General features: G+C 41.9%; 1 protein-coding gene and 1 pseudogene across 2 annotated transcripts in view; one reads left to right on the forward strand and one right to left on the reverse strand.

Annotated features, from left to right (window-relative positions):
• Positions 1–26,467, reverse strand: part of SUGCT (succinyl-CoA:glutarate-CoA transferase) — a 727,590-nt gene that overhangs the window by 154,646 nt on the left and 546,477 nt on the right. The gene's annotated exons all lie outside the window — the stretch shown is intronic.
• LOC136170784 (deoxycytidylate deaminase pseudogene) lies at positions 11,544–12,712 on the forward strand (annotated as a pseudogene).

The following is a 26,467-nucleotide window of genomic DNA, read 5'->3' on the forward strand; positions in this document are numbered from 1 at the left end:
ATGGAGGAGAACTTTAAAAAGAAAAACAAAGGAAACCACACAGGCACATGGTTTTCATTTGGGGAGTCGGTGCTGGAGAGAGGCTCGGCTCTGAGGTCGACTTCATGGCTTTGGGCAAAGCTGGGAGATTAAACAGAAACTACAGCAGAACTATGGTGCTCAGTTTTTAGAGACACTTAACTCGCTCTATGACAAATCTCAGGAAATCATTTGACTCTTGGAGTAGGAGGAGAGTGAGTAGTTGTATTTCTTTTTTGTTTTGTTTTCAATAATTAATGTTAGCTAAATAGCATCACTATGGGAAGTGAAATAAAGTTTAAAATAGTTTTTAGTTTAATAACTTTGGATAGTTTTCTACTGGAAAAAGGGAGGTGGATGCCAAATTACACCCCCTTATGTGGTCAAAATGCCTCCCTCCCAAAAAAGGAAAGAGACTATGAAGGAAAACACAAAACTTAACATGAGAGGGCTGAGAGAGAGGCAGGGGTTGGAGAAGGTGAGCCTCTGGAATTCGAAAGAATAAGTGTTTAAGAATAATTCAAACAGTTCTGTACTCAGTTGATACTTCCCAAGAAAAGACTCAAACTGACCACCTCTGGATACCTAGCACCAGAGCAGGAGTCACACATGCTACAGGATATTAAAACAAAATGTCTTCCACCTCTGTCCTGGTTTAGGCCAAACAAAGATTAAACACAAAATAACAGGTTGCTGTGGTTCTAGACCACCTTTGCAGAATTTGCAGGGAGGTAGCAAAAACTGGCTTTGCAACTCTTAACTCAATATCCACCTATGAAATGGCAAATGATCGCATTTATTATAGTAACACTGTCTGATCATGTAAAAATCTTCTTTCCCTCAAGCTTAATACAAGAAGTTTAAATAAGACAACTAAGAAAAGAGGAAAGGTTTATCATACCTCCTGGGTTCAGAGGCTGGGACTAAGGAAATACTAACATTAGGCCAGGTGCAGGTGAGGCACTGCCTGAGCTAGGGACCTGAGGTCTGATTTGCGGGCGGGAGACTCTCAGAGGAAATTCATAAAAGCACATCAGGAGAGGGTAGCTTTGAGTATAATGGGTTAGAAGGGATAGCGCATGGGCTTTCCTGCCTTTTACTAGCTGTGCAATCAAGCCTTATAATCTCTCTTCTCATAGTGCGGTTATGAGAGGTAAAGGAGATAATGTGTGCAAAGTGGCAATAAGCACATGGGAGATTTAGTTAGTTTTTAAATAAATGAATGAAAAAATCATTATGAAAACAGTGTAGCTTTGAGCTGTCTCCAAGTACAGAAGGTCTACACCAGATCACCCAACACCAGTCAAGTGAGGTTGTGTCTGTCTTACTCTCTCCTTGGGTTCCTCCCCTGGCAGGAATAAGGGTTAAGGGATAAAAGACAGGTGACAAATTGCAACTGAAGCCAGCCATGTATCCCTCTTCTGTCCTCCACAACAGCAGACTTCTGGATTTTTTTTTTTTTTTTTTTTGGCCACACAGAATGTGGGATCTTAGTTCCCCCACCAGGGATCAAAACAGCGTTCCCTGAATCCCTGCACTGGTAGTGTGACATCCTTGGCTGGACCACCAGAGAAGTCCCACCAGCAGACTTCTGAATCATAGTGGGCCAGGGCTTGGGAAACATAGGAGCTGTCATTTTAAAATAAGTTCATAGATTTTATGATTCCACTGTAACTGACATAGGAATTACATTTTAGATGAATCTTGTGACTGAAAGTGATATGAGAGACTTTAGTTGTCATATCACTGGGAAAAGGTGATGGGATCTTCCCAAGATCCAATGGCAGGAAAACACAAGGATTTAAAGAAAAAGATGTGATGTCTGCTCTTAAGTTTAACTCTAGGGAAATGTGAAGCCTGCAAATGCCAACTGCTCCACTGGGGATCTGCCTCCTCAGGTCGGACGCTCCATCTTGTGAATGAGGCACCTTTGGAGGGTGAACGTTGAAATTCTGATTCACTGAAACACATGAGCAGAGGCAGAGCTTGGGGAGGGGGCTGAATAGACAAAGAGTGATTTTTTATTTTGAGATTGTACTGTAAACACACACACCCTGAGTTTGAATTACCCCTAGAAGAGGAGGTTCACTCTCCCACCCTTGTACACCACAGAGGGCTTTAGTGTGAGCTTCCTGCACCCTTCCCCTTCCCTGACCAATGATCCCTGACTGGCCCTCCTTGGTGCCTGATACTGCTGTACTCCGAGTTAGAAGTGTCACCGAACTTGTTAAATGGTGATGCTAACTTGAGTGGACATCAACCAACCCATGCAACCACAAGCTACTTCCTGTTTCTTTCTGGACTCCCTTTCACTAGCAGGAACTCATCTAAAACCATGAGGGCTGCATTCCACCCTCCAAACATAGAAAAGCTACAGGTAAAGCTTAAATTTATTTTAGGTGGCATCTTTGCCAGTAAAAATTCTTAAAGTAACTGTTCTTAAATTAAGATCCCAGGGAAAAAGAGAATGATGATAAAACCTCTGATAAGGACTAGGGCTGAATTTTCAATAAACTGATGATGATTGTCTAGTTTATTTACTCAAATAAAAGGATCTGGCTTTAGCATCTTTTTTCCCCCCTGGACTAGGTCTAAATATGGAGAAGGCAATGGCGACCTACTCCACTACTCTTGCCTGGAAAATCCCATGGGCAGAGGAGCCTGGTAGGCTGCAGTCCATGGGGTCTCTAAGAGTCGGACACGACTGAGTGTCTTCATTTTCACGCATTGGAGAAGGAAATGGCAACCCACGCCAGTGTTCTTGCCTGGAGAACCCCAGGGATGGGGAGCCTGGTGGGCTGCTGTCTATGGGGTCGCACAGAGTCGGACACGACTGAAGCGACTTAGCAGCAGCAGCAGCAGCAGGTCTAAATATGACCAGAAAGCTTCTCTCATCTCTTTGTCTTCAAGCATGATTTTAGAAATCTCTCCTAATCTCTCTCTCCATCTCTCTCTCTGTATCTCTGTCTCTCTCCCTCACACACACACAGAGGCACAACCCTAAAACTATCCTTCTTATGGAGATCTATAGAAAGGAAGATGGAGGAAGAATGGGATAGAAGAAAACCTCCAAAGATAACGACTCTGGAATAAAACATTAAAGCCTTATCCACTTCAGTGTCTTTTACTCATCTATTAATATAAAATAGAGTCTGGGACTGTATCTTACTCTTTCTATAAACTGTGAAATAGATCACAAATAATTTGTTCTTAAGATCTGTAGAAGAAAAATTTTCTAATAATTTTATTTCTATGTAACTAAACAAAAGCAAATTTAAGATTATCTATGTAGCAACATATTTCCATTTGGCATTCCACCACAGTTTCTGGAATGAGAAATAGGTAGCCCACCATACAGCTAACACTTAGAGAGTGTTTTATAACCCAGGGAAAGTTAGGAGTTTTAGTGAGAAGTAAAACTTTTGAAGCACAAGCTGGAATCAGGATTGCCGGGAGAAATATCAATAACCTCAGATATGCAGATGACACCACCCTCTTGACACAAAGTGAAGAGGAACTAAAAAACCTCTTGATAAAAGTGAAAGAGGAAAGTGAAAAAGTTGGCTTAAAGCTCAACATTCAGAAAAGTAAGATCATGGCATCTGGTTCCATCACTTCATGGGAAATGGATGGGGAAACAGTGGAAACAGTGTCAGACTTTATTTTGGGGGGCTCCAAAATCACTGCAGATGGTGATTGCAGCCATGAAATTAAAAGATGCTTACTCCTTGGAAGGAAAGTTATGACCAAGCTAGATAAGATATTAAAAAGTAGAGACATTACTTTGCCAACAAAGTTCCATCTAGTGAAGGCTATGGTTTTTCCAGTGGTCATGTATGGACGTGAAAGTTGGACTCTGAAGAAAGTTGAGTGCCGAAGAATTGATGCTTTTGAACTGTGGTGTTGGAGAAGACTCTTGAGAGTCCCTTGGACTGCAAGGAGATCCAACCAGTCCATCCCAAAGGAGATCAGTCCTGGGTGTTCATGGGAAGGATTGATGCCGAAGCTGAAACTCCAGTACTTTGGCCACCTCATGCGAAGAGTTGACTCATTGGAAAAGACCCTGAGGCTGGGAGGGATTGGGGGCAGGAGGAGAAGGGGATGACAGAGGATGAGATGGCTGGATGGCATCACTGACTCAATGGACATGAGTTTGAGTAAACTCCCGGAGTTTGTGATGGACAGGGAGGCCTGGCGTGCTGCGATTCATGGGGTGGCAAAGAGTCGGACACAACTGAACGACTGAACTGAACTGAAAACTTTTGAAGACAGGAACAAATATCTAAAATTCTTTTGTAGAAAGTTTGCTGAACATGGTATAGTGGACGTATACACCTATACCCTTGCCCCTTCTTCCAGAAAATTTCAGTAATGATCCTATGACTTCCAGTGCTTTTTGAAGTAAGATTTGTGTTTCTTTCATCTGAGATGATTTCAAGGAAATCAATATGATACATTCTCAAAGCTGTTCCCTCATCCCTGACTTGTATCAGCAAAACCTGGGAACTTCTAAAAGTAAAGCTTTGAGCCCCACCTCAGATCTGTAAGAAATTCTGGGAATGAGGTCCAGCAATATGTATGTTAAGTAGTCTTTCAAGTGATTCTGATGTATGCTGACACTGAAAACTAATATTGTCACCTGTAGCAATTTGCCATTATGGAGGAACCATCTGTAGTAGAAGCTGTTGGTGTCCACCATACAGAGCTGCTTGACCAGCCAGTGCACCGATCCTTTGACTCCTTTCAGTAATAAAGCTGAGGGTTTACCCCCATGACCTTTTCCAGGGACCTAGTAGTGACTGACAGAATGAGGAGAGATGGCTGGAAAACCATCCAACCCCACCTCCACCCCACCCCATGTTGAGGTCACCTCTGTTATATTTCATGAAACAGCTACCTGTTTCTTGTTGTTGTGTGGATATTGTGACGATCTGGGAAGATTTACCAAGACCAAGTCCTATTCTCTAAACCCACAGTGTAAGGAATAATTTATTTCCATCTCATTTTATTCAAAGTATACAAATATTATTAAGCAATTTCATGAAAAAAGACATTTGATATCATGTATGCTAAATATTAAAATTTTCTACTTCAGTTTTTGTTTCTAATAAAATCTACTCTTTGCTAAAATTCTGCTGTCAGTAAGTTTTTAAGGGCATGGAAAAAAGATTTCATTTACAATTTATAACCCAGCAAGTTTTAACATAGGAAGTCAATTCTTTCGAAAGGAACAAAAACCCACCAGAGCTTACTTAGAAACAATATTTAAGGCTTACATCCGTGGAGATTTCTAATACTTCTTTTCTAAGTGGAATTCAATTTTCCCATTTGTAAGTATCCTGGTGTTGGTGGTTGCAGAGTATGTGCCTGTGGTCAGGTGGTTTAGGGAAAATGAGAAGAATAAAGGTGCTGGTTTTAAAATTAAACCTGAATCTCTCACATGCCTTAAGGATCGCGTCCAAAAAGAAATTGCTTTCCTTGGGACCAAAGGTACTATCTCACCATTCAAATGCAAAGCGCCAGAAGTTTATTTATACCTTCTCCATGATTTCTTTCCCAGATTTAGCTTTCTACAAGCACTTCCTTCAGGAAAACATACACTTTTCCTTTCTTGAAGCCCAATTTCCTGTAGGAGTGCCTCTTTAGGAAATGAACATCACAGCATCATTCCTGGATTTTATAGTCACAACTCAGAAGCAAAACACTCCTATGCACATAAACAAAACACCTCCCAAAACAAAATGAGGATGAAGCAGGGAAGAAAGGAAAGAAATTCTCTTCTTTTCCAAAATTGCCCCCATTCTCTCTTTTTTTTTTTTATAAAGAGGATCTATTGCAGTAGTTTCATAGCTTATGCTGGGGTTTCAGATCTATATCCTTCATTTATTTTTTTAAACTGTGTATCTTTTTATTACAGCCACTTTAAAAAATTGGAGTTTAATTGCTTTACAATACTGTGCCGGTTTCTGCTATCCAACAGTGTGAGTCAGCTGTAGGTATACATGTATATCCTCCCTCTTGCGCCTCCCTCCCATCCCACTCCCACTCCAGCCCTCTCGGTCATCACAGAGCACCGAGCTGAGCTCCCTGCGCTATGTAGCAGGTTCCCACTAGCTCCCTATTTCCCACATGGCATTGTATAAATGTCAGTGCTGCTCTCTCAGTTCATCCCACCTCCCCTTCCCTTGCAGTGTCCATATGCCCATTCTCTAGGTCTCTTTCTTTATTTCTGCCCTGGAAATAGGTTCACCTGTACCTTTTTTCTAGATTCTATATAAATGTGTTAATATATGATATCTTTCTCTTTCTGACGTACTTCACTGTATACTTCTCATTTAAGGCAGATTTTTCCTTTAGTGTGAGATATAGATTCATGTAATCTGAGTTAGTATTAGAGGCTTAAAGAAGCTCTACCTTGGGCAATTATAGAATACCTAGAGCTACTTCTGGGACAAATGCTGGTGTGTTCCAAGGTGAACATGGACAATGAGGGTGAGTGGTTTTCTAGTTGTCAGAGTTGTGTGAAAATCCACAATCTTTGTAAAGACTTCTTTAAGGAATAGGACTGCTCATCTGACCCCAGTGGGGCTGTAAACACAAAAGGGAGAAGAGAGGGCAGGAGGGTTACACAGCCTAGCTTTCTGAACACAAAGCTTTCATACAAAGGTTTCATACAAAGCTATCTTGTATACCCTTGACAATATTGTGGTTTCCTTCAAATTAAGCTTAGCAAGGTCTCAAGAGACAGTTGCCCACTGGAGGTAGCCAGTTTTAGAGCAAGGCTAATTTTTTTGTAAGCCAGAGGAGTCCCTATTGCTTAGTCATGTCTGACTTTTTGTGACCCCATGGTCTGTAGCCCACAAAGCTCCTCTGTCAATGGAATTTTCCAGGCAAGAATACTGCAGTGGGTTGCCTTTTTCTACTCTAGGGGATCTTCCTGACCCAGGGATGGAACCCACATCTCTTGCATCTCTTGCATCTCCTGCATTAGCAGGCGGATTCTTTACCAGCTGGAAAGCCACTGAGTGGATACTACTACTAATAGAAGAAGCTAATGCCATGAGAACATCATCCAGGGAGGAAAGAAAATGCTTCTGCTTTTAATTGCCATAGACTGAATGCTTGTGTTCTTCCAGATTCATATGTCAAAACCTAATTCCCAAGGGAATGGTGTTTAAAAGTGGGGCCTTTGGAAGATGATTAGCTCATGGGGGCACAGCCTTCAGGAATGGGATTACTGCCCTTATAAAAAGGGCCTAGAGAGTTCCCTCTCCCCTTTTGTTCTTTGAGAACATGGTGGAACCATGGTAATCTATGAACCAAGAAGTGGACCCTCACCACACACTGAATCTCTTGGTACCTTGATCTTGGACTTCCTAGCTTCCAGAACTACGAGAAATAATTTCTGTTATTTATAAGATACCCAGTTTATATTTTTGTTACAGCAGTCTAAATGAACTAAGACATTGATCATCAACTTCAAACTTAAATCTTACAATGACCATATTTCCCTCAGTTCTAAGATTCTATTACACTGACCTTTTAAGAGGAAATAAGAAACACCATCATGATCGAAGACAATACTGATATATATAAATAAAAATATATGTCATAAATAAAGGAAATGTTATATTATTAGAAATGATAATGATCACAAAAACACTAGACTATGTTGAGGCCCTCCTAGGCTATATATTTAAAGGCAGTGAAAGAAAAAATAAACAAATAGGACTACATAAAACTAAATAGCTTCTGCACATAAAGGGAATCATCAACAAAATGAAAAGGCAATCTATACAATGGGAGAAAATATTTGCAAATCATATATCTGATAAGAGGTTAACATCCAAAATTACAACTCAACAGCAAAACAGAATTTAATTAAAAGATAAGCACAAGATCTGAATAGATAATTTTTCAAAGAAGACATACAGATAGCCAATAGGTACCTGAAAAGATGCTCAACATCACTAATCACCAAGGAAATGCAAATCAGAACCACAGGAAGATATCACTTCATACCTCTTAAAATAGCTATTATCAAAAAGATAAGAAATAACAAGTGTTGGCAAGGATGTAGAGAAAAGGGAACCCAAAAAGGGAACCCTTGTACACTGTTGGGGAGAATGCAAATTGGTGCAGCCACTATGGAAAACAGTATGAAAGTTCCTTAAAATTTTAAAAATAGAACTACCATATGATCCACCAATTTCATTTCTGGGCATTTATCCAAAGAAAATGAAAACTAACTTGAAAAGATATGTGCATCCCCAAGTTTGCTGTAGCATTATTTACAATAGCTAAGACATGGAAACAACCTGAGTGTTCATTGATGGATAAATGGATAAAGAAATTGTGGTATATATGTACAATGGAATACATGGAATACTGTGTTAACCACTCAGTCATGTCTGGTGCTTTGCAACCCCATGGATGGTAGCCTGCTAGGCTCCTGTGTCCATGGAATTCTCCAGGCAAGAATACTGGAGTGGGTTACCATTTCCTCTTCCAGGGAATCTTCCCAACCCAATGATTGAACCTGGGTCTCCTGCACTGCAATCAGATTCTTTACCATCTGAGCCCTAGGGAAGCACCAATGGAATATTATTTAGCCATAAAAAGGATATTCTGCCATTTGTGACAAAATGGGTGGACTTTGAGGATACTTTGCTAAGTGCAAGAACTCAGACGAGACAAATACCATAAGACCTCTCTTATACGTGGAATCTTAAAAACCAAACAAAAACAAGCTCATAGGTACAGAGAACAGACTGGTGGTTGCTAGAGGTGGTGATGGGCTGGGAAGAATGGGTGAAGGGAGTCAAAAGTTATAAAATAAATAAGTCATGGGAATTTAACATACAATATGGTGATTATAGCTAACTCTATTGCATATTTGGCAGTTGCTAAGAGAGTAAATCTTAAAAGCTTTTATAATAGTGAATGTTAGTTGCTCAGTCATGTCCAACATTTTGCATTCCCATGGACTGTAGCCTGCCAGGCTCCTCTGTCCAAGGGGTTCTCCAGGCAAGAATACTGGAATGGGTTGCCATTACCTTCTCTAGGGGATCTTCCTGACCCAGAGATTGAAACTGAGTCTCCCACATTGCAGGCAGATTCTTTAGCATCTGAGCCACCAGGGCAGATGTTAATGAGACTTACAATGGTGATCACCTCACAATATATACAATTATTGAATCATTATGATGTATACCTAAAACTAATACGATGTTTTATGTCATTTATTTCAATAAAAGAGAATAAAATGAATTACATGTAAATAAATAAAATATATTGCCTCAATTAATCTTCATAAAAATTATAACCCTGAAGTAGATACTATTTTTCTCATTTTATAGATGAGAAAGCTGAGGCTGAAGGAAAATTAAGGAAATTTAAAAAGTGATGAGACTTTGAGTTTTGTGACTCTAAACTCATGACCACTCCCTTCTGAGTTTCTGAGATATGCTGCCCTGAAGAGGAGGTACCAGTGAGTGCAGCAGGTGGTCCCAGCCCTCCAGGCTGCCCCAAAGAGACTTATAGACAAAGTCAAGGAAACAGAAGCCACTAATTTCACAGGAGTACAGTTAGGTGGTCCAAGCCCCTGATGTAAGCTCCGTTATTTCCGATGGCAAAAAATCAAATCCCACTTCTGCCATGACCCAAATTTTAGGAGGTAAGGCAGTATATTGGAAGAATGACCGCCCTAACCTCTGAAAGATCTGGCGTTTGTCATTGTGCAGTGCTAGGATGGCAAAATTTCTAATTAGTGTCAAATGATGATTTGGTTAAAATAAATCATTATGAGAAAATTAGAAATTAGAAAATACAAAAAAAAAAAAAAAGAAAGAAAATACATTCCCTACTTCTCAATAACACCAAAATACATTTCAGATGAAGCAAAACATTTTGATTAAAAACGAAAGTGTAAAAAGCTTTGTGATGATGGAATAGTTCTGTATCTTGATTGCAGAGATTGCAACATGAATCTACATATGTGATAAATGGCATCAAATTATGCACACATGCCATTCCACTTCCTGATTCTGATAGTGAGCTATAATTATGTAAAATGTGACCATTAGGGGAAGGTGAATAAAGGGTGCACAGGACTGCTGCATACTATTTTTGAAACTTCCTGTAAAACTCTAATCATCTCAAAATAAAAATTAAAAGTACACATAAAAGATATAGAATAAGGTAAACCTGAGTAGCTAAGCTTCATGTGGGCAAGGATGAATTCATTTTCAATTCATAAATTTAACCATGTAAAAATTGGAAATTTCTGAATGTCCAAAAACTCAAACTTGAAAGGCAAATATTCAGATATTTTCTCCAGAACTGACAAATGAGGGTTTAAAAGTATCAAATTAATATCATTTATACAGTGGCTAAAAGTGTGGGTTTTGAAGCCAGACTGCTTTGGTTAAAATCATTACTCTATCACTTGATAGCTATGTGACTCTAGGAAAGTTACCTTCACTGAGCTTTAACTTCACCATTTGTGAAATAGATATAATCCTAGTATCATCCTCCATGAGATGTTGCTGAGGGTTAAATGAGTTAAGACAATATAAAGTCCTCAGGATAGTATCCGGAACACAGTAACACATGAAGTACTAGCTGATTTAATTGTTGTTATAATAGCTACAATTCAAATCAAAAGAAAAAAAAAAAGTCAAATCCTTCTTTTAGATAAATCCTTCTTTCAAGCTCTCTGCTATTTAGGATCTGGCTGGGTAAACTTATTCTGAATAAGCCTGGAAGTACTGTCCCGATACAATGGTATCTTCATGCTGAGTCAGATCTGGACATTTATCATTAAGCTGATGATCTGTTAAGTGACCTGTCCCCTGCGGTTGCCTGAGAGCTGGAACCGTTTTCTCTTCGGTGTGTCTTCCTGTGTGGTTATACATCTACTTCTCTTCCAGTACTGTGCTTCTAGTCCACTGTAATTAAGTATAACAGGATAATTGTAAGAGGCCCTTTGTATCAATAACCAGTGTTATCAACTGCATATTCCCAAACATTATCTCTGTTAACCCTCACAGTGTCCTTGTCAATAGATACTACTATCACCATTTAGAGAAAAAATGATACTCAGAGAAGTGACTGACTTGCCCAAGGATCACACAGCCAGCAAGTAGGAACACTTAACCTCAAAACCAGTTCTTCGAGGGCGCGCGGAGCCCCGGGGACGCCCCCTCCCGGTTACACCGGCTGCCGGGGGAACGCGCGCCAGGTCGGTGGCGGTCGGTGCCTTTAGCCGCGGCCCCCGCGACCTCCGAGACTCCTTCTCCTCGCCGCGGGAGCCGAGGGCGCGCGCTGCGGCCCCGGGGGCGGGGGCTCTGGAAGTCACTTCCAGCGGCCACATGTGCGGCGGAGCGGCGGGCTCCGGCCCGGGACCGGGGCGGGAGGTGGCGGGTTGTGACCCTGCCGGTTGACCAGCGGCATCTCCCCGGACCTGGGGTCTTCCTGTGCTTCTGTACCGGCGGCGAGCGGTAAACCGAACCGGGTAACCCAGCATGAGCGAAGTTCCCTGCAGAAAACGTGATGACTATCTTGAATGGCCTGAGTATTTCATGGCGGTGGCCTTCTTATCAGCACAGAGGAGCAAAGATCCAAATTCCCAGGTCGGTGCCTGCATCGTGAATGCAGAAAACAAAATCGTGGGCATCGGGTACAACGGGATGCCAAATGGGTGCAGCGATGACCTCTTGCCTTGGAGGAGGACAGCGGAGAACATCCTGGATACCAAGTACCCTTACGTGTGCCACGCGGAGCTGAATGCCATTATGAACAAAAACTCAGCAGACGTGAAAGGCTGTAGCATGTATGTCGCCTTGTTCCCGTGTAATGAATATGCTAAGCTCATCATCCAGGCAGGTATAAAAGAAGTCATTTTCATGTCTGATAAATACCACGACAGCAATGAGACCACAGCTGCAAGGCTCATGTTTGAAATGGCCCGGGTCTCCTTCAGGAAATTCACACCAAAGTGCAGCCAGATTGTCATTGACTTTGATTCAATTAACAGCAGGCCGAGTCAGAAGCTGCAGTGAGCGCCATCTCATTAAATCTCCCGAAGATTGGGGTTATCCTCTTCTAAGAAGCTGCTAATGCGTCTCATCTTGAAGTTACATGTAACTTTTTAATAGCTGGGACGGCCAAAGTCGACATCTAAAGAGTATAAAACCTCAAGTCTTCCAGACTCACCCTCCTGTCTCATGGAATCTGCATCTGTTGAAACTCTTGATTTAGGGTTTAAAGTAAAGGCGCCTCCCCCATCCTGTCTCCTGGTTCACCGGTGGCTCTGCAGAAGGGGGTCAGCCGTGTGTCCACTGTTTCACCGCCACTCTTCAACACCACGTGTGCTGGCAACAAACAAATAACTGCGGTTGTGTTCCTTCCGAGATGAGCAGACACCCTGACCTGAACATCTGGCCCAAACGAAGCAAACCATGTGATGCCCTTGGGGGGAAGAGAGAGCCCCATAGAACCGTAGCATTTAGGCATGTGCTCTGGAGAGTTGAGGGGACCCCCACCACCCAGAAGTCCTGGGGGGGGGGGTGCACCTTCATCCTGACGGGTGATGAGTGTCGCTGAGGCAGGGGGTTCTTTCTCCACTTCTGTGGTCCTGCCACCCCCGGGGTGGTAGCACTCTGTCCCTCTGGGGGCTGGGGAGCCCTGTTGTTCCAGCTCCTCACTCTTGGTTTGTGGGGGATGCGGAGCTCTTACCTTAGCGCCTCTGAGTACCGAGTTGCTCCTGGAGGAGGCCGCCTGTCTCCCTGCCTCGCCCTGGTCCACGCCCTGCGGGTGGGGGGTTGTGCGGGTGGAAGGGCGGGCACGCACTGCTCCCCATGTACCACCACGGTTCATTTCCAAGGCTGCCCTCCTCGCCCATCAGTGAAACGGGAGCAGGTTTCCGTTTCGTCCAGGTCTGTTGGTGACGAGAGCTCACACGTGTGCCTGGCGTCCTGCCTTCATCATCGGCATGACTCTCGCCTTCCTAATCACCGCGGTTTGGGGAACAGGTCACAGTGCACCTTGTCTTTAATCTCATTTAATTCTTAGTAAATGCGCTCAGTACCTTCGTCGAGAAAATGTTTCTTTATCCTAAAGATTGTGACCGTTTTAAAAGACTCTCTTATGAGTTTTTATTTTGTCTCTGAGGTTCTGTACTCCAAATTCTGGGGCATTTGGAATTTGGCTCCTTGTCAACGTTATTAAAATCGTACTAGAATCCGCCAAAAAAAAAAAAAACAGTTCTTCTTGGGAATTCCATTATGGTCCAGTGGTTAGGATTCTGCACTTTAACTGCCAAGGGCCGGGGTTCAATCCCTGGTGGGAGAACTAAGCCATGCAGCATGGCCAAAAACAAAGCAAGTAAACAAACATAAACCAGTTCTTCTGTATCAAAAGCCTGAAAGTTTCCAGGGTTGGTGGAAAACCCTCTAGTCCACTTTGTAAACACTGTATCTAAACAAAGATGATAAATAAGGATCTACAGGGCCCATGTTTTTCAAGCATGGGCTTTTAGACAACCTGTTGACTTATGATAGGTTTTGCTTTTTTCTTCTTGATTCTTGTCAGTGCTCCAGAAAGAAGTACATGCTATACAAGTATTGTCTGGACAAGTCAGCTGCTCCTTTACTTGGGTCACACTCTGTGTGGGAACACACGTTGTTTTCTATGCTCTTAAGATGTTTTAGAGTTCTGTCTCTCCAGATAGACTGGAGGTTCAGAGAATACAGGGACCACGTGTTGACATTATCTGATACCTCCTCAAAACCATTATTACCATCACCTATAACTTCAGATCATTGGCCGCCAAATCTGGAACAATGCTTGAAAAAGATGATTGATGTTTCTGTTTGAGAAGTTCTTGAGTATATGAACGACCACCTGCAATTATGACTATAGAAGTCTGAATATCAGTTAGCCTGATACCAAGAAAGAGAAAGAGTATGTGCTTTATTGCCAGCTCTTGGAGTTGTCACACAAGTGTATGCTCCTCGGTTCTTTGTCTCATCACAACAAAAATTTGGAGTGACAGACATTGAAGCCCCCTGGGCGGGTCACAGCTCTCGGAGGACAGACCATGTTATAGCTCTTAAATAAATCAGTGTTACAGCTCAGTGTTACAGTTCTATTTATTTAGATAATAGCAGGAAAATCCATCTTTGAGGCGTGAGGGCGCGTCGATCCAAAGAAGCGAACAGAAGATAGCCCCATCGCGAGGGAGAGAGAGAGAGCGAGAGAGAGCTTTGGCTCCTCTTTTTATATGTTTCTCTGTCCCTGGGCCTGTCTTATGTAAATTGGGCTTAGGCAGGAGTGTTGTTTGTTTTACCTGAGGTTCTCACTCCAGTCTTCGTAACTTCCTTTGTTCTATTTTCTCAGGTTTTCCCTTCCAGGTCTTTTAACCACCGCCATTTTGGACTCCTTTCCCTATTCTAACTACCTAACAGAGTCAAGAACAAAAGTTTCATAAAATCACTCATTAGCGTGACTTTGAGCAAGTGGATAAATTTACTGGCTCTCTTTTTCTAGAACATAAAATGAATCTATCAATTTTCAGGAAATCTATAAAATGGTACTGCCATTCCTTCTAGTCGCCAAAGAAATTTGAGTATCTGTACAGAGAAAGGGAGAAGAAGAGGGCTCAAAAAACACCTGAGGGAATGCTATGAACCAATGGAGAACTTCACCGGTGCTGAGCTCTCCAAGGCAAAATTATTTGAAAAACCATTTCAATTGGATCCAGGAAACCACCACCAATCATAGAGAAGACAGGCCAACACAGGTTAACATACACATATCCTGTCTCTTTCTCTCTCCTGCTCCCTCCCTCCCTCCCTCTCTCTCTCTCTCTCTCACACACACACAGAGTATATATATTTCTCTTGTTATAAAACTTGAAGTGGATATCAGTTACAGGCAGAAATACTTTCTGCTCTACATTCTACCAGTAAATAAGCCTTTTCCAAATGTAAATTTCTAAGCCCAGGTGAAACAAAGCCAGCTATTTGGAAACCATCAGCTACTTCTTCCCCAGTGCTGAGGAGCTGGGGGTTGGGGGGGTGGGGATGTGAGAGGTGGCCATCTGCCAAATCAGCCATCTCTTACAGTAAACAAGGAATTGGTATGTCAACATGTCTGATTCAATGGACATAGTTTGAACAAACCCTGGGAAGTGGTGAAGGACAGGGAAGCCTGGCGTGTTGCAGTCCATGGGGTTGCAAAGAGTCAGACTCAACTGAGCAACAACAGTGTGAACAATAAAAGAAAGCAGGATTGGCCCCAGATAGCTAGATGCATATGAAAGAAATGGTTTCAGCAAGGCCAGACACTTGCATCTTCCCATACATAGAAGACTGCTAAATCTCTTCATGTGTGATAGATTTAGTTTTCTCTTAATTAGCAATAATCTTTTAATATTCAGATTATCTGCTCCTTGCTGCAAACTTGTATATAGCCTGGTTCCTCCCCTACCCCCTTGGAGTCAGCTCTCTCGGGGTCACCTGAGCTACTGTCTCCCGGCTCGAGTCCTAACATTGCCACCAAATAAAACATACTCTCAACTTGTAGATTGTGTATATTTTGTTGTTGTTGTTGTTGACACTTGGGATAAAAAAAGTGGGGACAGGAATGGTAGCATGGTTATGTGCACAGAACAGAACCAATCTTTAGTCAAAATCTTCTTGCACAGCATGTGGGCTGATTTAAGAGTAGCATGGTTTTTGACTGTAAAAGGATTCCATGTTTGGCTCTGGTTTATAGGTGAGTGCTCCACAGGATGAGAAAGCAGCCCAGAAAAGTGCACTTCAGGAATCTTTCATCCAGCTGGAAATCCCTCACTGGCATTCACAGGGTATTAATAAGAACACCTTACCCCACAGTTCTCTCAATCCTGAAAGCATGGAGCAGACTCAACTTGATAAATTACTATGAAACTGAAAGTAGCTTTACAGTAGGTTGACCCTTAAAGTAGAAGGTTAAAGTGAGGTGGACTCAGTGCCTTTACAATACACATAAATCTACTGCACCAATACCACATGCTCCAGACAACACTGCTGCTCACACAGGGGAGGAAAAGGTAGATGAATGCCCAGTGACCAAGAAGCTGAAAAGGTAATTTGAGGCTCTTAGAGGTAATGAATAATGATTTCACTTAGTTTTCTTGACTTTGATGTTTTTACAGAAAAGATTGCAGGAAAATGTATTTTCCACTGGATTATTTTCCTTTTCTGAAATAGTGCCAAGTTTCTTTCACATTAGAAAAAAATATCTCAACAGAATGAAAGGTTAGAAATTTGATTTTAAATTTCTCCTAACTTGTTCTAACAGTCTGCCTGCCCATCCAGTACAAAGAGTAAGATGGAAAAGAGACCTATGTGGTCACTGACAAGTATCTCTTTATCGCCACCTAGGCAATCAGGAAGACCTGGCTGCCTTCACATTGCCCTGAGTCCTGCAGTCCTCAGACTTTTGGAGGTGGTAATACTTTGGCCACCTGATGCGAAGAACTGACCCATTTGAAAAGATGCTGATGCTGGGAAAGATTGAAGGTGGGAGGAGAAGGGGATGACAGAGGAGGAGATGGTTGGATGGCATCACCGACTCAATGGACATGACTTTGAGTAAACTCTGGAAGTTGGTGATGGACAGGAAGGCCTGGCGTGCTGCAGTCCATGGGGTCACAAAGCTTCAGACACGACTGAGCGACTGAACTGAACTGAACTGAGGGTTATCTGGGGAGACTAGTCCTTGGCTGTGTTTACAGAAAGGGCTGATGACAGAGAGAATGGCATACTGTGACAATGTAACCCAAGTGAATCTCATGATAATTTTTGCTTTTCTTCTGCATGTCTACTGCTTTACCTTGGCAAGCTTGTGTCAGTTAATGGTCAGAACCACAGCTCAGAGGTATATAAAGGGCTCTGAACCTGAGGCTGACTTTCTAGAACACGTCTCCCACTAACTCACTGTTTGGCTTCAGGCTATACATAAACTCCTTTACAAGTCACTTTTCTCTACTGCAAGGTAGGGGGAAGCCCCCACTTACTTCTTTCAGAGTAAGTAAGCTTCCTTACCCCACAGAGCTTCTCAGTGGAGATTTAACAAATCGAGGTGGCAGAGCATGTTACACGTTTAGAATTGCTCTAAAGCCTCACAACAGCTGAAACTAAACAGCCAGTAAATGCAGTTTATGACATTAAATGTGTTAGAAAAGAAATCTGGAAATTCACCTTCTACCAGTGCTGTAATGGCTTGAGGACTTTGAACAGTTCCCTTGACTGCTATGTATTTCTCTATTTCCCTAAATAAATTCTGTAATTTTTCCAGATGATTATCAAAAACAGCAGGTAGCAGATCCTCTCTGAAATGTGCAGTGTTAGTCTTAGGAGTAGCCTGCCTGCCTGGCTGAAGCAGCTTGCGCCCTCAGGCTGCCCAGCACCGCGCACTGTCGCCTACACCTCTGAACCCTGGAGTGAGCAGTGGGTGAGCTCAGCTTTTAGAAGTGGCTGGAGTCGTTGAGATAGGGGTGCTCTGCCACACTTACTTCCTAGGACAAATTCAGCCAAAGCCACATTAAAAGGTGGTTGCTTAATGTTGGCAGGACTTTTCAGGAGGTATCAAATGAGGGTGCGTGGGCGGGGAGGGGGCAACTGTGTCACAAAAGTGAAGAAGCCAAATGAATGTTTCCTGTCCTCATATTAAAAAAAAAAAAAAAAAAAAAAAATCTCCAAGGGAAGCAGAATCTGGCCTCAGAAGCCTGGGGCTTTCCTGAAGAAACTATAAAAGAAAAGAATGATAAAAACAACCATGCTTTTAGCAGGACTGCTACCAATCACACCAAAGAGGAGGAAGAGGTTTCTCTAAAATCCCAACCCTTACTTATAATTTTCAGACTGGGTCTGCTACCGGAAGCTCTTTAGAAGGAATGTGAGGTTTGGTTTGGTATCTGGGATGCTTCTTTTCCTTCATAAGTGACTAGAGTGGTATCTGGTCTTGGACTCCCACTACAGATTCATTTAAGAAGCTCCATAAAAATCAATGACTTCTTTTTGCATCATGCACCTCCTAGAGATTCTAACGAAATGTTCTGCCTGCTCAGCAAGTCTCCCTTGCTATCTGAATTGAGGGAAAGGTGACTTCCGTGCCAGTCCAGTGGTTAAGATTCTTCACTTTCAGTGCAGTGGGTATGAGTCCAATCCCTGTCAGGGAACTAAGATCCCACATGTCACATGACCAAAAAAGGGAAGAATTGAGGAAAGGAATTGATTCAAACAGGGGGTATAACTTAGACATAAAACCATAAATATAGACAATGAATACATTTCTCTCATTTGATTTCCAGGACCAGGGGAAGCCCTGGAGCATTTCCTCTGAGATCTGTCCATTTTCAGTCACAACAAAAATATGAATAATTGATTTGAAACAGAACAACTGGAAAGCTGTCCAGAATACTCAGACAGAGTGATCCGCTTATTTCCTTCAACATTGCAACTTGCTCAAACACTAGTCTGTTGGGAAGGTTTCCTGTGATGAATACCCTGATTAGATTCAATGCTTAGTTTCCCATTTTAAGATCACTTAACTCCTACAAGATTCCATTCAAGTAAGGCTGGAAAAAACCCATTGGTTAAGAAAAAGTCGAGTTCTCTTGAACGCTTTAAGAGCCTCCAGCTCTTGGACGGGACTGGATATGTGAGTGCAGGCCCACTTAGCTAATACACGTACACTGTGTAAGTTAAAATGCAGTGTGAAAGGCAATCTTTCAAGAGGTTCCAAGCACCTTCAGAATCCCAGGAATTGTATTTGACTCACAGAATTTAGAATCATCCACCCACAGTGTCATCTTTTTCCTCGTCCTTATTCCACCCTTCCCTGTGAATCAAGAGACACATGCATCTGCCTACAGCAATCACAAAGATTTTTCTAATAAAGCAAATCCCAGAAAAAAGGGAAGAAAAAAACTCAGAAAGGCTCTCAGAATTTAGTGGTTCCTGGGATAAATCAAATAGCCTGGGTTCCAATTCTGATTCTGCTAAACAATGAAGAGAATGTAGTTCAGTTCAGTTAAGTTTGATCCAGTCGCTCAGTCATGTCCGACTCTTTGTGACCCCATGGACTGCAGCATGCCAGGCCTCCCTGTCTATCACCAACTCCTAATGTTTACTCAAACTCATATCCATTGAGTCGGTGATGCCATCCAACCATCTCATCCTCTTTCGTCCCCTTCTCCTCCCACCTTCAATCTTCCCCAGCATCAGGGTCTTTTCAAATGAGTCAGTTCTTTGCATCAAGAAGAGCATGTAAGCACTGGATATATTGATATTTTTAGTTCTATAAGATTAAGTGACATATTTGGATTTCATAACAAACCTCTGAGTGAGAAGGGAAGTCTTTGTCATCCCTATCTGAGAGATGAGCAAGCCACCTCTAGGGTCTGGATAACTTACCTAAGGTCCTTTTTCTAGATAGGCAGAGCTACTTTCACACACAGCCTTCTTGTTTGGTGTCCTTCCTGTGTGACCTGAGCTCCCCGTCTCCCCAAGTCACTATTTCTCTCACTAGCACACCCAAACCTACTCACTCAACACCCTCCCCCCACAGAAGCTGGTCTCACTGCACCGTGCACTGTCATCTCAGTTATCTGTGTACTTACCTTGTGTTGTTAAAGGTTGGACAAGGGGCCTGTGAGACCCATCTTTGATGGTCAGAGGCTATGGTACCACATTTTGTATGTAGTAATGTGCTCCATAAATATTTGACAAATTGAACCAAATTTAACCAATCTGATAAAACTTCAAAAGAAGTAAATTTTGTGTATTCTCTATCCAGTAACCTCTTGCTTTCAACCTCGACCCATGTCTATCAAAACCTACTCTCAAACAAAACAAAACAAAACAAACAAAAAAAACCTACTCTCAGATCTTTCCAACACATAAAAGTACTGTATGACTGAGAACTTAAGATGCTGTACATCGTGTAGATAATGAACTTGAATCTAAATGGATGTGGCTCTCTTAACCTCAGGCGTAGGCTGAAAGCCTGGGATGACTTGAGAGTATCAGGCCAAAAATCACATTGAGAATACAGTGGCACTTTAGCCTCTCCCTAAATCGGGCATCTACAGTCACCCACCTTGGTTTTTTTCATCTATCAGTTGAAAAGTATGAGTCATAAAGTGTTAGAAGCATTTTTAACTCACCAATTATTTGGAGAGTAAAATGTAATGCTTCAACCCTAACTGAATGCTAAGGCTGATCTTAGCCACCACTTAGATAAAGCTGACTTTGAAATCAAAGCAAAAGTCCAAGTGACGAAGGGTTATTTAAGAGTTGATACCCTGAAATGCATAACTTAAAGCATCTGTGAATGTTCCACACAAATCACAGGGTGTAATTGCTTCTTCCTCTTTGATGCAGACCATGTGAGCAGGCCTAGCTCTGAAGGAGGCAGCATCCTCAGCTCCTCCCTAGTCCTGAACTTGGGACAGTTAGAGATGGGCAATGTCTCTAGAGAGATGCCAAGGCGCCTGTATTCCATCTCAGAGGATTCCCAAGACTTGGATCAAGGCAAGCCCAACCTCTAACCTCAGCCTTTTCAGTTTACACTTTGAGTTGATCTCTTCCACTCTTTGATCTGTTCTCCACTTTAAAGAGATCTGATCTGTTCACCTCCTCTTGCCTCCTCCCTGGCCCCTCTAACAGTTTTGGTTCTGGCCTTCTGAACCTGCAGCTCTCACCTGATAGGACTGCCTTTCCCTCCACAAAGGCTGCTAAGCACAGGAACCCCAGCCACAGAGCCATGCTGACTGCTGGCAGGCTTCTCCTCACATCTCTCTTTCCATCTCAGAACGTGTTCAGGCTCACCTTACCTCCAACACCCACCCCAGGAACTCCTACTCCTTCAAGACTGAGTTCACACAACCTGGAAGTCTTTACTGAGTCTTCCAGGCTGAGCTGGGATCTCTTCCTCTCTGTTTTCCAGAAATTCTGGACTTGCGCCAAGCACAGAATTTATGACACAGACTAGTACTTCTTTCAAACTTCTCTACCTTGTGTCCTCAGAAATCCTGAAAGTGTCATCCATGTTGTAAGAACCAAGGAAAAAACTCATTGGCCAACTCATCAAATGAAGTGACAGCAACAAGATGCAGTCCCAGCCACCACCTGGGAGCACTGATAAGAAATGGCTGAAAGTTCTCTGAGATATTCCTGTTCCTTGGTGACTGACACCATGTCTGGTGCACAGAATCTGTTAAATGAAACTGAACCACTTAATTCTCGCCTTGACCAATCTTTATTCATTTGACCATCATTATTGATCATATGCTGACACAGGTCCATCTAGTCAAAGCTATAGTTTTTCCAGTAGTCATGTAAAGATGTGAGAGTTGGACCATTAAGAAAGCTGAGCACTGAAGAATTGATGCTTTCAAACTGTGGTGCTAGAGAAGACTCTTGGGCGTCCCTTGGACATCAAAGAGATCAAACCAGTCAATCCTAAAGAAAATCAACCCTGAGTATTCATTGGAAGGACTGATGCTGAAGCTGAAGAATACTTTGGCCACGTGATGTGAAGGGCCGACTCACTGGAAAAGACCCCGATGCTGGGAAACATTGAGGGCAGGAGGAAAAGGGGGCGAGAGGATGAGATGGTTGGATGGCATCACCAAATCAATGGACATGAGTTTGAGCAAGCTCTGGGAGATAGTGAAAGACAAGGAAGCCTGACATGCTGCAGTCCATGGGGTCGCAAAGAGTTGGACATGACTTAGTGACTAAACAATAAGAGCTGATCATTTACTACCTACCTGCTAGGAAATATGGAAGCAACAGCCAGGTAAGCCAAGGTTCTAGAGGAATATAGATTCATAAATAGAGAAGCTATAGAGTTTGAAATGAAATGCAAGTGCTCTTTGTAGGGGAAATAAAGGAAGATTTAGCTCCAGAAATGAGTTTTGAAGCAGATCTTAAATGATGAGTTCATAAATATACATTTTTCTGAGCCTCTTAACTGTGCATGTGTGTGTCTGAGTGTATATATTTTGAATATCTGCTACTATCCACAAAGTACCCTGGTATGAATATTTATGCAAATGTTAATTACACACTATAATCTGAAACTCCCTTTCATTATTTTCTGCCAACACAATGTCCTTTAGCATGTCTAACATTTTAGCTGTTCTTGGGATGACAGTTGTTTTACATTCCACAGACCCTGGTTCACCATCCCTGATCTGCTTCCTCTCATGAGCCCTGTTAATCTCTCATGTTTATTATCATTTTTTCAGCTGCAGTCATTGTAGACAGTAGTGTTTCCCCCATAGTAATAAATATTCACATATTTACAAAATATGAAGAAAATGAAGAGTTAATGTTTTCAGGAGCAAATGAAACATGACATTAGATTGATTAGCATTCTCACACCCTCTTAGAGGCTCAACTGCTTCAGAGAAGAGGTTAAAACATGGAGTTTGGAGGTTCTGATAAAGACTACAGGATGGGGAGAAAAATAAGAGCTATAATTGGCTCTGCATGTCATTTCTACTTCACAATAGCACATGGGTAAGAAGCTTTTCCACATTAATTTATCCTTTGGAGACTGGGATGGTCCACTTACCCCAAACATAAGATATAGTCTGAGCAGGGATAACTTGAGTCTTCCTAGGAAATGAGGGGTTGCCTGCAATGGGGCCCCCTAGTTTGAACTCAGACCCATACCTCTGACTTTAGACCTTCATTCAAAGGTACCTACTGGCTCAGAGACTATGATGACACTAGTGTAAGTTTCTGTTTCTGTGATTCCCGTCTGATGGTATGTGACGATTAATGCAGAATGCATTTATGAGTACTTTGAAATACTGCAGTGCTGTGCATGAACCTAGAGTCTTATTATACAGAGTGAAGTAAGCCAGAAAGAAAAAAGCTCATATTATATATTAACACATATATGTGGAATCTAGAAAAATGATATAGATGAACCTATTTGCAGGGCAGAAATAGAGACACAGACATAGAAAATGGACATGTGGACACGGTGAGGGAAGGGGAGATAGGGACAAATTGAGAGGGTAGCGTTGATATACACACGACCATGTGTAAAATAGATAACTAGTGAGAATCTGCTGTATACCACAGGAAGCTCGGTGCTCTGTGATGACCTGGAGGGCACGATGGGGGGTGGTGTGGGAGGGAGGCCTAAGAAGGAGGGATATATGTATATATACAGCTGATCCCTGCTGTTATACAGCAGAAACTAACACAACACTATAAAGAAATTACACTCCACTAAAAAAAATTGAGTTTTTTTTTTAAACAAGTGCTTTGAAATATTAACAGATATTTGTTGAATGTGGTACATACAGGTGGGCACACACAGTGTACTAAGTAGAAGTGCATTAGACAGGGGAATATCTATGATATTAGATATGATATTAGATATTAGACAGGGGAAAAAAAGAATATTGTTTGATGGAATAGCAGTAGAATAGAGTAGTAGATAAATATTTTGTACTCAGAAAAGATTTGTAGTCCTAAACCTGCCACTTACTAGCTAGGTGACCTTGGGAAACCTACTCACCCTCTCCAGGCCTTGGTTTCATCAATTTCTTAACGCAGGGCTTTTTGTTGCTGTTCAGTCTCTAAGTCATATCCGGCTCTTTGTGACCCCATGGACTGCAGCATGCTAGGCATGCTAGGCTTCCCTGTCCTTCACTGTCTCCCAGAGATTGCTAAAATCCATGTCCACTGAGTCAGTGATGCTATCTAACCATCTCTGGGGGCAATTCTATGGGGGTCATTTGAGGACTAATGGCAACATCAAGCCCCTTCAGTACCTTGTAAGTACTCATCTTAAGGTCAATGTTGATCATAATCTTTCCTGAAACCAAGACTCAGATCATAAAACACAAAGATCATCAGCATGACCAGGTGACTTCCTAGTGTTGGACTAACCCCCCCAAATTTCTCTAGGCATATGGTCCAGATTCTTCCCGCTATTTCTTGAGATAAGGTGTTAATTTTATCTTGGAAAGTGCAGCACCATTTCCCACACAGTGATATCTTCTAAAAAGAAGAAATCTTGCCACTGATGCCAAGAATTGTTTTATGTATTCTTTGGTTTGTTTGTTTAACAAGACCAAAGAGAACAAACTCACATCTTTCTCACTGACTTAACCAAGGGCAAGGTTCTAGTTAGAGACCAGCAAGAACAATGTGGAAATTGTTCACTCACAATGTGAATCATTTTCAGACAATTCCCAGAAAATCTGGGATAAGTTAGGTGAAAAAGAGATAGATGACAGTATGTGGAAAACTTTATTTATGAATGTTAATAAAATTTCTATTGCAAAGGAAATACTAGAGACAAAACTGAAAAGCCCTACATTGAGAATGAAGCTTATTCCAGTCTGACTCTGGGACGCAAGCAAGCCAAAGACGAATTCATTAAGTGCCAAGCTCAAAAGAGCGATGGCAGGCTAGAGCCAGCGCTGGAGAAGTTCCCCTCCTCAGGGTTTTGCCAAGAGCCTGATCGCACACTTTGCAAACCATGATAGATATGTCAGAGCAGCCCTGACACCCTCACTGAACTTTCCCCATGTCAGCTCTTTATAGCATGGAAACAAGTTGGTAGGTTTTGGACGAAAGGCAGTCTTCCTCATTCACACTTGAGGCCTCTGACAGAAACTTTCAAAATGAAGAAAAAAAAAAAAAAGGCAGCCTGTTAAATTCTAGACCTTAATGCTTACAACATCTGGGGATCCCTTTTGAGGGCAATGGCTAATACAAGCAGAATGGAATTGAACTTATATGAAAATGCACCCCAAGAAAAATCCAGATCTGTGTTGATTATACAATGGATATTTACACCTCTAATTTGTTGGAGCTGTGGGAATGTTTTCCAAAAGCACAGTAAGAACATGGCGGGATGATGTTTTTGTGAGGGTTTGATATGCTGACTTCTATTTTCCACTGGTTGGAATGAAATCATTTTAAAACAGTAACTGAAAGAAACACCACTCCTGAATTTGCCAGCTCATGAAAAGAGCAAATATTTTAACTGTCTTCATGTAAATGAGATTTGTGAAGAACTGAAAATCAGTTAAGGTGGCTGTAAAGTTAAAGTAAGATGAAGGCTTCAAAAGTCGAATATTGAGGAATATACTGAACATTGGATTTGAATTCAAAAAAAAACTTAGGCCTCTCTAAGAGGTTAATCTTTTTTTGCTTTGTTTTGCTTTTGTGTGGATCATTTTGAAAGTCTTTAGTGAATTTGTTACAATATTGCTCCCTTTATGTTTTGGTGTTTTGTGTTTTTTTTTTTCACCATGAGGCATATGGGTTCTTGGCTCCCTGACCAGGGATGGAACCCACAACACTTGCTTTGGAAGGCCAACTCTCAACCACTAGCCCACCAGGAAGTCTCTAGCTAGCTAAACTTTATTCCAAGATTATATCTTCTAGCAAATGTCCCTAAATGCTCTGCCCTCCCTGGTAACCAATGAGTATGACCACTAAAGTCCAAAAGTCTATGTTCAAATCCAAGCTCTGATACTTGTGCAAATTTGGGAAACTTATTTCACCTCTCAAATGGTGTTCATAATGATAGCTCCCTGATATGGACATGATTTTAAAAAATTAAATGGCAGAATGCATGTAAAACATTTTGAAAGAGCAACACCTGATATATTTCAAGAGCTACATCAATTCTAGTCCTATTATCTTATTTCATCTTCACACAGACCTCATGACTAAGTACTATCCATCACTCTCATTTCACAGATAAGGACGGTGAGAATTTGATAAGTAAATTAAGCTGCTCAAGATTAGACAGCTCATAAGTGGTAGAGTCAGTTCTTGAAAACCTTCTCCCAAAGCTCAAGCTCATACGCACTCGCTCTATAATGTATTTGGGAAAACAAATGTGAAGAAAAGAGTTGGTCTTCCCTACTAAAGGAAATAACAGTTGCTAGGGTAGAGATTGGGAAAAGAGCACGTCAAGGCTGTGAATCGGGAAAAGAGTACATCAACGCTGTATATTGTCACCTTGCTTATTTAAATTTCATGCAGAGTACATCATGCGAAATGCCAGGCTGGATGAAGCACAAGCTGGAATCAGAATTGTCAGGAGAAATATCAATAACCTCAGATATGCAGATGACACCATCCTGATAGCAGAAAGTGAAGAACTAAAGAGCCTCTTGATGAAAGTGAAAGAGGAGAGTGAAAAAGTTGGCTTAAAACTCAACCTTCAGAAAACTAAGATCTTGGCATCTGGTCACATCATCTCATGGGAAATAGATGGGGAGACAGTGGAAACAGTGGCTGACTTTATTTTTGGGGGCTCCAAAATCACTGCAGATGGTACTTGCAGCCATGAAATTAAAAGATGCTTACTCCTTGGAAGGAAAGCTATGACAAACCTAGATAGCATA

The sequence above is a fragment of the Muntiacus reevesi genome, chromosome 6, assembly GCF_963930625.1.
Source record: "Muntiacus reevesi chromosome 6, mMunRee1.1, whole genome shotgun sequence".
NCBI classification, from domain to species: domain Eukaryota; kingdom Metazoa; phylum Chordata; class Mammalia; order Artiodactyla; family Cervidae; genus Muntiacus; species Muntiacus reevesi.